Below are 14,078 nucleotides of genomic sequence, written 5' to 3' on the forward strand. Positions count from 1 at the left end.
AAGCATTGTGAGATTCGGGCGGTAAGAGCGTCGTTTTTGGAATTCGGAAAGGATATCCTTTTGCACTGCCTTTATGCATATATCTAGACACTTATCGCGCTGCGGAGGTGGTGTCCAATGAGTAATAGATCGAAGTTTTGGACCAGGATCTAATTTTTGGAGGCAACCGTGGTAGTATTCTCTCATTCTAAGGTTTCGGGAGAAATTATCCAGATCTTTGCAAAGTTCAAGTTCATTAATTATACCGCTGGGGGGGCAAACGTTGAGGCCCTTGGACAGCACCATGCACTTATCGTGTGACAAAGTTACCGGCGAGAAATTTACAACATTGTTTGGTGTATATTTTGTGACTTTTAGGGTTTATTGACATGAGCCTGAAACGGGTCAACTGATTTTTATATCTGATGCAGAGGTTGGACTACCGGTTGGAAGGAGCTGACAAATTTCTTAATCTGACGAATGGAGCTGCAGACGAACCCCGTCCCGAAGGAACTTCCTCTCTCTCTGAGTTAGGAGTGAACGCTGTTTCTTGTTTGGAAATAGCTCTAAATGTGCAGTCTCCTGATCGGTCAGATGAACGTCTTTGCGTAGCTGAGCTTCCTTGCGTAGCTGAGCAAAGTTGAGGCCCTTGGACAGCACCATTGGCAGGACATACTTCAGAAAGCGTCAAGAGAACTAATGGATATTATAATCCAAAATGATAAGTCTTGTCTGGACGCTTTGAAGCTCAAGGTAGCTCCGCTACGCAAAGACGTTCATCTGACCGATCAGGAAACTGCACATTTAGAGCTATTTCTAAACAAGAAACAGCGTTCACTTTTAACTCAGAGAGAGAGGAAGTTCCTTCGGGATGGGGTTCGTCTGCAGCTCCATTCGTCAGATTCAGAAATTTGTCAGCTCCTTCCAACCGGTAGTCCAACCTCCGCATCAGATATAAGAATCAGTTCACCCGTTTCAGGCTCATGTCAATAAACCTTAAAAGTCACCAAATCTACACTAAACAATGTTGTAAATTTCTCGCCGGTAACTTTGTCACACGATAACTGCATGGTGCTGTCCAAGGGCCTCAACGTTTGCCCCACCAGCGGTATAATTAATGAACTTCAACTTTTCAAAGCTCTGGATAATTTCTCCCGAAACCTTAGACTGAGTGAATACTACCACGGTCGCCTCCAAAAATTAGATCCTGGTCCAAAACTTCGATCTATTACTCATTGGACACCACCTCCGCAGCGCGATAAGTGTCTAGATGTATACATAAAGGCAGTGCAAAAGGATATCCTTTCCGAAATCCAAGAACGACGATCTTACCGCCCGAATCTCACCATGCTTGAACGCAATGCGTTGCAGGCTCTCAGCATCCGATCTGACATCGCAATAAAACCTGCGGATAGAGGTGGCGCCATCGTAGTTATTAATGAAAAGGATTACTTTGATGAGGCCCAAAGGCAATTAAGTGATTCCTCATTATACAAGGCTCTCCCTACTAATCCCACGCCAGAGTATAATAAGAAAGTTTCAGAATCTATTTTAGGTTTGGCAAAAAAGAAGAAAATTGAGGACAAGATCGCAAAAGCTCTAATTCCGTTACATTCAAGTCCAGGACGTTTTTATCTTCTTCCAAAGATTCATAGAGAAAACAATCCGGGAAGACCAATTGTCTCTGGAATTGGAACCGTTACTGAAAACATCTCCAGTTATGTCGAAAGCCTCCATCAGAGATATACCTCCCTTATAACCTTCCTATGTTAGGACACCACCCATTTTTTGAGTGAAATTCTCGACTTAGTCATTCCAGATGATTCCCTACTAGTGAACTTGGATGTCGCTTCACTGTACACCAATATACCGTATGCTGATGGCATCAACGCAGTCGTCTATGCTTATGAGCTTATGAGCGCTTAGAATCTAAAGAACCGGTTGACGGCAGCACACTTACAGATATATTAAAACTGATACTTGAGTTAAATAACTTCGTGTTTAATGGCCTGCACTACGTGCAAATAAGTGGAACATCAATGGGAACCAAAATTGGACCAAATTACTCTAATATATTCATGGCTGTGCTTGAGACAAAATTCCTCAAAAGCTTTCGTTTTAAGCCAATATTTTACAGTAGATTCATTGATGACATATTTACGGTCTGGACACATGGTGAACAAAAACTCGCTAAGTTTATTTCGGACTTCAACAGCACTCATCCTAACATCTCGTTTTCCTCGTCGCATTCAGCCTCGACAATGAATTAATTTTCTTGACGTCCAGGTGACCATCACGAAGAACAAACTTGAGACAACAGTCTACAGAAAACCTACAGACCGACACCAGTACCTACACTACCAGAGCAGTTACACTCGCCATTGTAAAACATCCATCGCTTAAAGTCAGTACCTACGTTTCCGTAGGATTTGCTCTAAAGAAGGCGACTTAGAATCAAACTGCGAGCAACTCCGTGTGGACCTAGCACGACAGAGGCACCCACTGTCAGTCATCGATGATTCAGTCAAGAAAGCTTCAAAGCATGACCGGCGCTAGCTCATAAATGGCAAAAAGCAGCCACGCCCGGACTATCAAGCCAATCTGGTCCTTACCCATTCGGCTTCAATGCCCAATGTTAGCACAATTCTTAAAAAAAAACACCACAGCATCCTTCAACAGAGTAAAAAGGTGAAAGAAGTTATCCCTGATCCCCCACGTGTTGTGTATAAGTGCGCAAGGAACATCAGGGATATGATAACATCGTCTACAATCGGCAACCCTAGCTTCAGAGGATCCGCGCCATGCAATAAACCTAGGTGCAAACTCTGTCCGATGATGACAACAACAACCAGTGCTAAAAGCACAGCGTCATCCTTCTCATTTCAGATAAACGGTAACTTTTCATGCGACAGCGCTAATGTTGTCTACCTCCTGGAATGTGGCACCTGTAAAGCTCAGTACGTGGCACATGTAAAGCTCAGACTATCCCAAATAATTATCACAGACTCATAGTACGGGTGGCAGCATGCATAACAAGCATAGCTTCCGACGTGTTTTTCTTTTCCACTTGCATTGTCCCCATTTTTTTCACTTGCATTGTCTCACACTTGCTGCTATTTTCTTTCCCCTTTTTATTATTATTCTAATCTTGTATTGTCGCGCATTTTATTATATCGCCACCCACTTGCTGTTATCCCCCCCTGATTTTTTTGCTGTCATGTCGATCTTCGCTTCATACATTGATGAACTGCCGTGGTGTCCATTACATTGTTTACTCGGAATGGTCATTTGTCTTGCGGTAGATTTTACTTGCGACTCATTGCAGTTCGTTTCTGGTGTCAGATTTATTGTTAGCCTCGTCTTTTTTCTCTATCTGTATGTGTGTGCACGGAGTGCCCGTCTAAGGATTGATTAGTAACTTGTATTTTTTTATTTCTCTCGTGTTGCCACAATCCTTGTATGAATGGATATTTTCAAGCTTGTACAGTGGCTCTTTCCTTTTTTCCCTAATTTCCTTTTTTCTTATTGTTTTTCTCTGTTTTTCTCTTTTATTTAGAGGCCTCATTGGCATTCCTCTTTACTCCCCTCCCTTCCCCCCTACCAGTCCCTCTGGAATGTGGCCTTCCGCATGTACAGGGGTCAAGCCCTTCACGCTTGTCACCAAAATGCGCCCTTCAGGCCTTTTCGAGGCAGCCCTGATTTGGTGGAAAAGAATCTCCCCCCCCCCTTTTTTATGTCCTATTTTGTATTATCGCGTTGCCACCACCCTTCTCAAAATGCATATTACCAAGCCTTTTAGAATTGCTCTTCTTTCCTTTCTTCACTACTTTCTTTTTTCTCTTTCTTTCTTTTTTTCTTTTTTCGTCTTTTTCTGTTTTTTTATTAGAGGCCTCGTTTGCATTCCTCGTTACTCCTTCTCTTCCCCTCCCCCATGCCAGTTTCTCTGGAATGTTGCTTCCTCCTTGCAAGGGGGTCGAGCCCTTCACGCTTGTCACCAAAATGCGATGAGGGGGGACACCTTAAGGGTCTTTCCAAGGCAGCACTGAGGTGGTGGGAATCTCCCTTTTTTATATTTTTTATTATCGTAATTTTTTTATTCTTTTCTATTAAAAAAATTTTTTCGGCCCCTTGGGAACACCTGCATTCAAGTTAGGAGATGCCTTCTTTGATTGTCACCGATTCGCTCTCTTCCTTTGTAAAAAAAAAATGTTCTTCCTGGTCTCTTCCCCCCCCCCCCCCCCCCCCCCTTGGTTTTTGAACTCGTGCTTTGCTGTAACTTTGTACCTCGCGCACGCTCTATAAAAGCTGTGTTTCAAACGCTGTACTACACTCGAAAAAGGCTGGTCCTCCAGCCGAAGCGTCGTGAATTAAATCCTGTTATGTTTCTTCAATTTTTGGTGATATTATATTACATTGACCAAATCAGCTGCCACAAATCACTTTTGATATATATATATATATATATATATATATATATATATATATATATATATATATATAAAACACTCTCAAGGTTCGCTTACACGCTAAACATAAATACCCTACCAAAACAGCAGATTGGACAGCCGTCGCCGTAGCTCAGTTGGTAAGAGCACCGGACGCGATATTCGGAGGTCGTGGGTTCGGATCCCACCGGCGGCATGGTTGTTTTTTCTGCTGCTTGATAAATAATTTTCTTTAAAAAACTAATTGATTGCCACTAGATATTAAAAAAAATAGAAACATTACCATATGCACCTTGGTTTCGGTGACTGTTGGCTTCCTTAATATGTTTGTCGGACGGGCCCCTCACTTCATTTGCCCTCTCTGCTAGTAGCTTAACGGGGGTCTCGGTTCTGGCAGTCGATGCCATAGGTAGCATAAGAGGGTTCTCGCACAGTTTCCTCCTTCGCCGTTAGATGACGTTCTACGTCACACTTGCGGTACTACAGGACGTGCTACGTCCACCGCTCTGGACGAGGGTGGCGCTGGTGAACACTCTCAAGGTTCGCTTACACGCTAAACATAAATACCCACGAAAGCAGCAGATTGGACAGCCGTCGCCGTAGCTCAGTTGGTAAGAGCACCGGACGCGATATTCGGAGGTCGTGGGTTCGGATCCCACCGACGGCATGGTTTTTTTCTGCTGCTTGATAAGTAATTTTCTTTAAAAAACTGATTGGCACTAGATAATAAAAAAAATAAACATTCCCCTATGCACCTTGATTTCGGTGACTGTTGTCTTCCTTAATATGTTTGTCGGACGGGCCCTTCATATATATATATATATATATATATATATATATATATATATATATATATATATATATATATATATATATATATATATATATATATATATATATATATATATTGAAGAAACCAGACGTGGTGAAGAAACACTACTTTTCTTGACCTTTCGGCCGGGGTCTGGCCTTCGTCTGAAGGAAAGAAACTGAAGGCGAAGGCCGGTCCCCGGCCGAAACGTCAGGAAAATTAAAGATGTTTCTTCACTACATCTTTTTTTTTACCGTGAGGATATACATAGATACACCTGGGCAGGTTGCCTGCAACTCGGTGGGTAGGTGGGTGGCCTGCCACAAGGAAGGCCTGACACCAATGAACACCGGGTGAGGGGAATCGCCCCTATAAGTGCTAACGCCCTCATAAAACACTTTTAGAACGCCAATTTACGTATGTACGCTGGAAATATAAACAGGCACGCTATATGAAGTGGAAAGAAAAATTTATTAACAAATTTAATTAATTACTGCGTTAACTGTGGCAATTTGTCTCACAATTTTTTGTCCACCCGGCCGCAGAGCGCATTTAGAAAAACGACGTGTGTGTTCCACTCTGCACTTTTTTTATTAAGAAATCCGTAAATCCCAAATCTGAAAAATCTATAGTCAAATCCACTTATACCGAAGACGTTTACGGCAAAGTAGTCAGTATAATGAAGGAATGCTATCCCCCTTAGAAGCGTCGATGGAAACCCATGTGCCTGATGTCTAGTCTTAACGAATTGAAATTTTTACATGCAATCATAAACTTCACTTCACTTTTTTCACCTTAAAAGTGGTTGATTTAGAGAGGTATGGAAAAACTTGTGGAGCAAACAGAGGCTGGCGATGAGGCGGCGGGCTGCGAGGCTTTCAAGAACGGAATTCTTCAGAGCTGAAACGCTGGTGGTATGTTAATATGCAGAGTGAACGAAGCGAATGACGCGGTTTTGAACTGATTCGAGTTCATTCGTTAGGTATGCATGGTTTGGCTCCAGTTGCGACGCATAATGAAGATGACGTTTCATGAATCTTAGGGATCAGTTAGCAAATGATATGATTGTGGTAATGTGTGTTCGCCAAGAAAGATCGCTGCAGAGGGTGACACCAAGATGCCTAAACGATTGGACGCTTTCTATAAACGAGTTAGCAACTGCATAGGAAAAAATAAGAGGGTTGTGTTGACGATGAAAGGAAACGAGTTTGTATTTGTAAGCATTTAGCGTCATTAGCCGTAGGTCACACCATTCATCGACGTTGTTAACGTCGTTTTGAAGGGCGATTTCATCAGAAATGTTAGTGACAGAGCGATAGATTACACACTCATTGGCGAATAAACGAATTTTACATGACATATGTGAAGCTATATCATTAATATATATTAGAAACAAGAGGGTACCGAGCACAGATCCCTGAGGGACGCCAGATTTAACAGAGAGAGCGCTTGAGCGGAGGTTGTTAATAGAAACGAACTGAGAGCGGTTAGCTAGAAATTCCTTAATTCATTCCAGGATAGTAGGGTGTAAAGTTAAGAGGGCGAGTTTTAGTATTAGGCATTGGTGAGGTACCTTGTCAAATGCCTTCGCGAAGTCTAAAAATAACGTATCGGTCTGCATGTTACGGTCAAGGTTAGCAAGCACGTCGTGAGTCAAATTTGCCAGTTGGGTCCGGACGAAAGCAAGACCGCTTCTTCGGAGGCTTCCGGTGTTTCGGGATGGCTGAAATAAAAAATTCAGTCAATAGGGTAGCACTACACTCAAGAGCTGCAGAAATTCTGCATTTACAGAAGAGCAACCTAGTACCTGCATAAAACTTCCAAATAAACTTCAGGAGTAGTAATATCAGTTGGGTTTTAAGATCCCAAAGCTGTACTTGGGGGGCTTTAGATTTCTTACCGCCAGTGCATATTTAACAGCGTCGGAAAGCATGCTACGACCGGCAATGATTCAGTCGTGCAAAATTGTGCTCAACAGCAGGTTGTGTTAGCAGCTGAGGTACCATTGATGCAACTAGAATTACTAATCGTCCTGAATTTTACCATTTTAGCTTCTGTGCCAGGTGACATAGAACAGATGAGACAGCACAGAATGCAGTCTGCTACAGGATATTTGTTTGATTCTAGACGCCCCCTTTCTCGCAGGCGTCGGGTGAATTATAAAGAAAAAACGATGCTATACAAACTATAAACACACTATAGGTGGCCTTGTGCTCTTTGAATACAAGGCTATATCTGTGTGTTACGTTTTGGATCTTAGTATCATATATATGAGTGCATGTAATGTGTAGAGAAGATAAACAGCAGTCCCTTAGAGAAGCAGTGGGTGTTCAAGAAAAGCAAATATAGTAGGGGTAGGCAGAGAGTTAGGTGGCAAAAGTTTTGTTTAGTGCCATACTTTATACCTTTATGGCTTACACGGAAGATTTCAATTGTCATTCATTCATTTTTTTTCAATCTACAGTGAAAATAGAGCCAGAGGTAATGCAGAAGCCGTTAAAACACGGCTTAAGGTGATTTTATGTTTGAAGGTGCTGTTCGAATGCATGATCCTACAATAACGTGCAATATACATATTTTTTTATGCCCGCGATTAAGTTTTACAAGAAATGAATTGCATGGATCCCAACAAATTTCTAGCTAGGGATCTAGATGCGGATGCAAACATGCGCTGTAGGAATGCTTGGATATAAAAGCCATATCAATAGACCAAGAAGTTTGTGTGGATAATGTGGCCACAGATGGCACAGGAACCGGTTAAAGGAAAGTCAGTAGGATAGGCTTCGTCCTGCTATGGACCTTGAAATGATGATGGTGATGAACCTTTCTTTGCAGCCTTCTAAAAGCAGATGAGCGCACATTTTTGAGCTTGCACAAAGCAACCACAGCACTACCGTATACGTGTAGACAAATTTCTTTGCAAACATTTCATATGAATGAGGCAGAGTTGTATTTAAGAGATGGATCAAAATTAGAAGCTTACCTCGATAAGTAAAAAGTGTGGGAACCGCATCTGGCCTTAGCTTCTTTAAGCCATTCTGTCTGTTTTGCTCGAAACTTGTTTCTTCAAAATGTGCCTGAAATGAATGGCAGCAAGTACTTCATAAGCATCAAGAAGTATATTCATACCTGCACATAACTGTGACAAATGCTGCAAACCGGAACATGACTAGCGTTACAACTACAGAGCTGTTTCTACATGCTGTAATGTTTTCACATGCAGTCTTTTACCAGGCTATAGTGTCAAGCTAAAAAAATTGGATAAAGGCTTCCTAAAGGCTTCATATGCATGCCAGTAACCGGGCATATACAAAATGTGTTCTCTTAGTCTGATCTTGGGTTTCCAATCTTTTTCTACCGAATAGCGTCGTACAGCAGAACGGTGCCTAGATAACCAGACCTGACTGAAAATAAGTTCCTCCGACCACAGCGCTCACGAAACAGCGAACGCGTACGATGTCAGAGAGATGTAGAAATTTATTTTCACTACCTCAGTCATGTTCTCTGACATGAGTCTTGGCGCATGTATTACAGCGCAAACAAGGAAGCGGGCGCCAATATATCGTGAGTGCACTTGCGTGAGAATTACAGTCAGCGAGGGCGAATGCGAACCGTTGCTTCTCGCCCTTGGTGCTCGAGACACGCCGCCAGCGCATCTAAAAACTAACGAGAAGATTGCACCCACGCCCGCAATGCGTAGCCTGTTATCAAACCCACGCCGCGCACGCCGTTCGAGGCGGCCGTGGTTTAATTATCGTAAACGTGAAGCACAGTACACCAAACATGGCAAGCGAGCAGGTAACAAAAGATAAAAAGGTACGGTACTCACAGAACATATGCGAGAAGCAGCAGTGGGTTCCCAGCAGTCTCGCTTTACTTGTGCCAGCCAACGTTTTCTTCGGTTGGAGTCAGCCGGGAAACGAAACATCCGTGTGCCCTTCCTGCAGTGGTTCGAGCATTGCGGAACGCAACACCCGGGCATTGCTGCTGCGTAAGCTTCCTGGCGCACTTAGTGCAACAACCGACAACATATGACTGTCCCACTCAACGATGAACGGCGATGAAGACGCAACTGCTGCAGCAGCTAATGCGCGCCTATGCACGGCGGGGAACAAGATGGCGCGGCGTCTTCCCGTAACCATGACAACACACGCGCTGGCAACATGGGTCTTAGCGGGAGGCGGCATGTGCTGTGTCAAAGGAAGTCACCACCCTAAGCCGGGAGGGGGCGCGACATGTAGGCTCCCTAGTCGCTCGCCACCCGCCGTGACTGCACCGCCACGCTGTCACGTCGTTGGTCACGTGGTGCGGAGCAGCTGCCGGCGGCGCGGCGCCGTGGGTCGGTCACGTGATGCGGAGCTGCTGCTGCTGCTGCCGGCTGCGCGGTGCGCTGCCGAAGCCGAGCTGCAAAAGCTGTGCCCATGCGCCGTTTCAAGTGGGACGAAGATGAAGAAGGAACGGCCAGAGAAACGGAGCGGCGAAAGACTGACTTTACCACTGAACTGAACAGCTTCCACTCGGCCAGCTGTAGCTATATCGCGTCACTCCAGACTTAACCAGAGCTAAACCACATCACATTTTTTCTTTTGACTTTAATGGTTATGATTTCTTTTTCCGGGGTGGACACGCCCTGGAATATGCCGGGTGGTCCCCCTGGCAGTTTGCACAACAAGGTGTACGGTCACAGTTATCTGATTTGTGATCGTCTGAAGAGCATTTCACGCACGTTTTGTGGCCGCGACAGCTGAGTTAACCATGACCATATTTCTGGAATCAGAAGCCTCTCCGGGGGTTTGGCATGTATGGGCGTACATTTAGTTTCATGTACCCTACTTCTATTTGTTCTGGCAATGTGCTGCGTTTGAAAGTCAGGACAAGGTGTTTGGTCGGGATTTCCTTGTTTTCTTTATGGATATTGATTCTATGTCCGCTGATCACTCCTTGCTCAGCAAGCCCTTCCTGTATTTCTGCCTCTGTTAAATGAAAGAGGTCACTCTCAGTTTCAGTTTATTTCTTGCTACAGAAAGCAGTGGGCCCCGGGAAGAAAAGCCGTAGCTTGACAAGCTCCCGAGGCCCACAACATCCAGCAACAGTGGCGCCATTGGTCACATGCAAACAAGAAATGCATGCATAAACCTAAGACATAATTAACAATCTATGAATGAGCAGCGGAAGCAGAAACTAAGCGCGCGATATAACATGAAGGACCAGTAATATACAAAATTCAAAGCATGCACTGAAAGCAATATTTAAACATTCTATATATAGAGATTATAGCACTTAATTTCACTGCAGTGAACACATTGACAACGCATAAAGAAAGAACAATTTTCAACATACATGAATGAAGAGAACTTTATATTGGCGTGCTGACGGGTTACGCTAAGCATTCAACGAGCCTGCATATTTCGGCCGTATAGAAATACATAAAAACCACAAACCATCAAAGAAAGAAAATGAAAAACGTTTAGTGAAAGAACGCCCGGAGGTCAGCATTGCAGAATTTATTGTCAATGCCTGCATCAAGGACACGGTTGAGTAGTCCGGGAAGATAATATCTAAGCATCTGTAGCCCGTAGTTAGTTCGTGGCGTGTTAGTGTGTATTGCAGTGGACGGCGCAGCGGGTATCTAGGCACCAGAAGCTCAAGCTCAGCGATTTGAGATATTGTTGAATTTTTGTCCCGTGTTTCCTGTTTGTAGCGCAAGGGCAGACGTACATCATAGAGGATAAATATTGCCACACTGCTCACATTCTGCGAGCGCCGCCATGCGGCCGAGCGGCATTACTGGGCTCGTGTGGGAGCGAACAAGACGATGTTCCCGTTCGAACGCGCGCTGCTTGGTTACTGGCCTTCGGATTAAAAAAAGCCCCTTTTCGTGCCGCCCTACGTTTGTCGGCGACATTTCGGTGGAGCCGCTGGGTATCGTTCCATGAACGCTCACCCCGAGGGCAACTCTGACGCTGATCAGCGACGCTTGGACACAACACCCGTCCACAAAGCGAGCCGCCGCCTGCGAGGCCTGCAACCTGAGTGTCAGCCACTGACGAGGCCGGTGCGTACCATGACGTCTACTACAGGCAGTCAGACAGGCACTGTCCCGCCCGTTGTAGTTCTCACCCCTCGCTCACCACCATCCTTCCACGGCGATCGGTTTGAGGACGTCGAGGACTGGTTGTCCAGCTTTGACCGTGTGGCCACTTTTAACCAGTGGGACGACGACCGAAAACTAAGAAACGTCTATTTCTCGTTCCAAGACTCTGCGAAGACATGGTTCGAGAACCATGAGGCATCCTTTACGAACTGGGAAGCGTTCCGCCGTCAGTTGCTGGCTACCTTCAGCACAAACGCACGAAAGGAAAATGCCGAACTCGCCCTTCGCACCAGGTCACAGCAGGCGAACGAAAGCGTCGCTATGTTTATTGAAGACATGACACGTCTTTTCAATCGGCCTGACCCTGCCATGCCAGAGGCTACCAAGGTGCGCCACCTCATGCGTGGTGTGAAGGAGCAGCTCTTCGCTGGCCTCATACGCGACCAACCAAGAACCGTCGCTGACTTCGCTAAAGAAGCCACAGGCATGGAACGTTCCTTACAAGAACGCAGTGCGCAGTACGGTCGTCCGGGAAGTGGTGCGGCCAGCAACTATTGTGCGTCCCTGCCAGTCGCCGGGGACGAGGCTCTTCGGGAGCTTGTGCGGAGTGTAGTTCGCGAAGAACTGCGCAACCTCCGCTTAGATGCTCCATCTGCCAGTGTTGCAGCTGTAGCCGATGCCATCCGCGAGGAAATTCGGCGAGCAGTCCAGCCACCACCGGCACCACAGCCGGAGCCGTACGCCAGCAGCTACAACGAAGCCCTACGGACACCGCAGCCGGAGCCGTACATCATGAGCTACAGTGAAGCTCTGCGGAGACCTGCGCCAGTTCCACATGCGTTCCACCCTGCTGCCGAACAAACGCAGGGGTACTTTCCCTCCGCCGAGCTCCGTGACCCGCGCCCTGTTCGAAAACCTGACGTGTGGCGCACACCCAACAACCGGCGACTATGCTACCACTGCGGGGAGCCCGGTCATATCCTACCGGCCGATGGGATTAAGAGGATTTCCACCGAGCTCACCTCGACCGCGCTATGGTGAGAGACCGCGAGACATTGAGCAGTACCTGGCCGATAATGTGCTGCCCTCAACGCCTCCACGACGCCAGTCTAGGTCGCCGTCTCCAAGACGAGTTCCTCCACCCAGTCATGCACCATCATCTGGCCAATTCAGAGGCACGTCTCGCCGCCGGGAAAACTGAAGACGGCGTCCTCTGGGGGTAGGACCGCCGCTGCCGCAGACAGTGAACAGCCTCCATCCGACGATTTTATGCGACGACCCCACCCGCCGACCTTAAAGACGATCCCACCGCCGACCTCACCGACGACCTCAGCGACGACCCCATCGACGACGGCACCAAAAACCTCGCCGACAAATTGTCAAACAATTGTTTCCGCCGCCTAAATTCTTGTTGCCGCCGATGGCTATGACGTATCTGCACTCGTCGATACCGGAGCCGACTTTTCTGTCATGAGTAGTAACCTATAGCCGCAACCGTCAGAAAGGTTCTAACACCTTGGCATGGGCCGCAGATACGCACAGCTGGTTGCCATGTGGTAACGCCGGTTGGCATCTGCACCAGCCGTATAAAGATCCGCGGTGCAACTTCAACTGGCTGCTTCTCCGTGCTACGAGAGTGCTCTAAAGAACTGATTCTCGGCATGGACTTCCTTAAAGAGTATGGGGCGGTCATCAACCTGCACGAGCAATTGGTATCGTTTTCGACACAGCGAGCCGTTGATACCGACCCCGAGCCGCACAGAGCACCATTACGCATCTCTGATGACCACACAACGATACCGCCGAGAGCAAGCAAGTTTGTCACAGTCCAGTGTGATACCAGCTCCGGTACTCGGGGCATTGCCGAAGCGAATCTGTCGCTGCTACTGTCTCGGCAAGTTTGCGTTGCTCGCGCCCTTGTCGACCTTGTTCACGCGCGTACCACGCTCTTAGTGACCAACTATAGTTGTGAACCCCAACATTTGACGAAAAACACGGTGACTGCCCATTTTGAAGAACTTGGCGAGCATTCCGGCCAATGTGCCTTATCAACAACGGCCCCCGAAATAGCTGAATAGGACACTGCAACAGCCATTAGGACCGACGTGAACCCTGACCTTCTGACCAATCAGAAACGCCGCGTGGAAAGCCTTATTGACTCTTTCCGCGACTGTTTTGCATCAACATCCAAGGTTCGCCAGACGCCAATAACTAAGCACCGTATTATCATTGACAGTGACCAGAGACCGCTATGTCAGCGTCCTTATCGTGTTTCGTCGAAGGAGCGCGATGCTATCCGCCGCCAAGTTGCCGAAATGCTCCACGACGACGTCATACAACCATCGACGAGCCCCTGGGCGTCACCTGTTGTTCTCGTCGCAAAGAAGGACGGCAGCCTACGGTTCTGTGTAGATTATAGACGTCTCAATAACGTTACCAAAAAAGATGTCTATCCACTGCCGCGCATTGATGACTCATTAGACCGCCTCCGCCATGCTACCTACTTTTCGTCACTCGACCTTCGTAGCGGTTATTGGCAAATCGAGGTCGACGAACGTGACCGAGAAAAGACCGCCTTCGTTACTCCTGACGGACTGTACGAATTTAAGGTGCTTCCTTTCGGCTTGTGTTCAGCCCCTGCGATGATCCAACGTATGATGGACACCGTACTAACTGACCTGAAGTGGCAGTCCTGCCTTGTCTATCTCGACGACGTCGTGATTTTCTCCGACACGTTCGAGGAGCACCT

At 46.5% G+C, this 14,078-nt stretch overlaps 1 protein-coding gene and 1 long non-coding RNA gene across 2 annotated transcripts in view; both read right to left on the reverse strand.

Annotated features, from left to right (window-relative positions):
* LOC144134594 (kelch-like protein 10) overlaps nt 1-14,078 on the reverse strand; it is a 677,760-nt gene that overhangs the window by 643,671 nt on the left and 20,011 nt on the right. The window lies entirely within an intron of this gene.
* Nucleotides 5,737-9,435, reverse strand: LOC144134593 (uncharacterized). The gene is made up of 3 exons (XR_013315164.1): nt 9,065-9,435; nt 8,219-8,312; nt 5,737-6,958 (listed from the first exon to the last, which is right to left on the reverse strand). It is a non-coding gene; the product is annotated as an uncharacterized LOC144134593 (long non-coding RNA).

This window comes from Amblyomma americanum, chromosome 5 (genome assembly GCF_052857255.1).
Source record: "Amblyomma americanum isolate KBUSLIRL-KWMA chromosome 5, ASM5285725v1, whole genome shotgun sequence".
In the NCBI taxonomy this organism is placed as follows: Eukaryota; Metazoa; Arthropoda; class Arachnida; order Ixodida; family Ixodidae; genus Amblyomma; species Amblyomma americanum.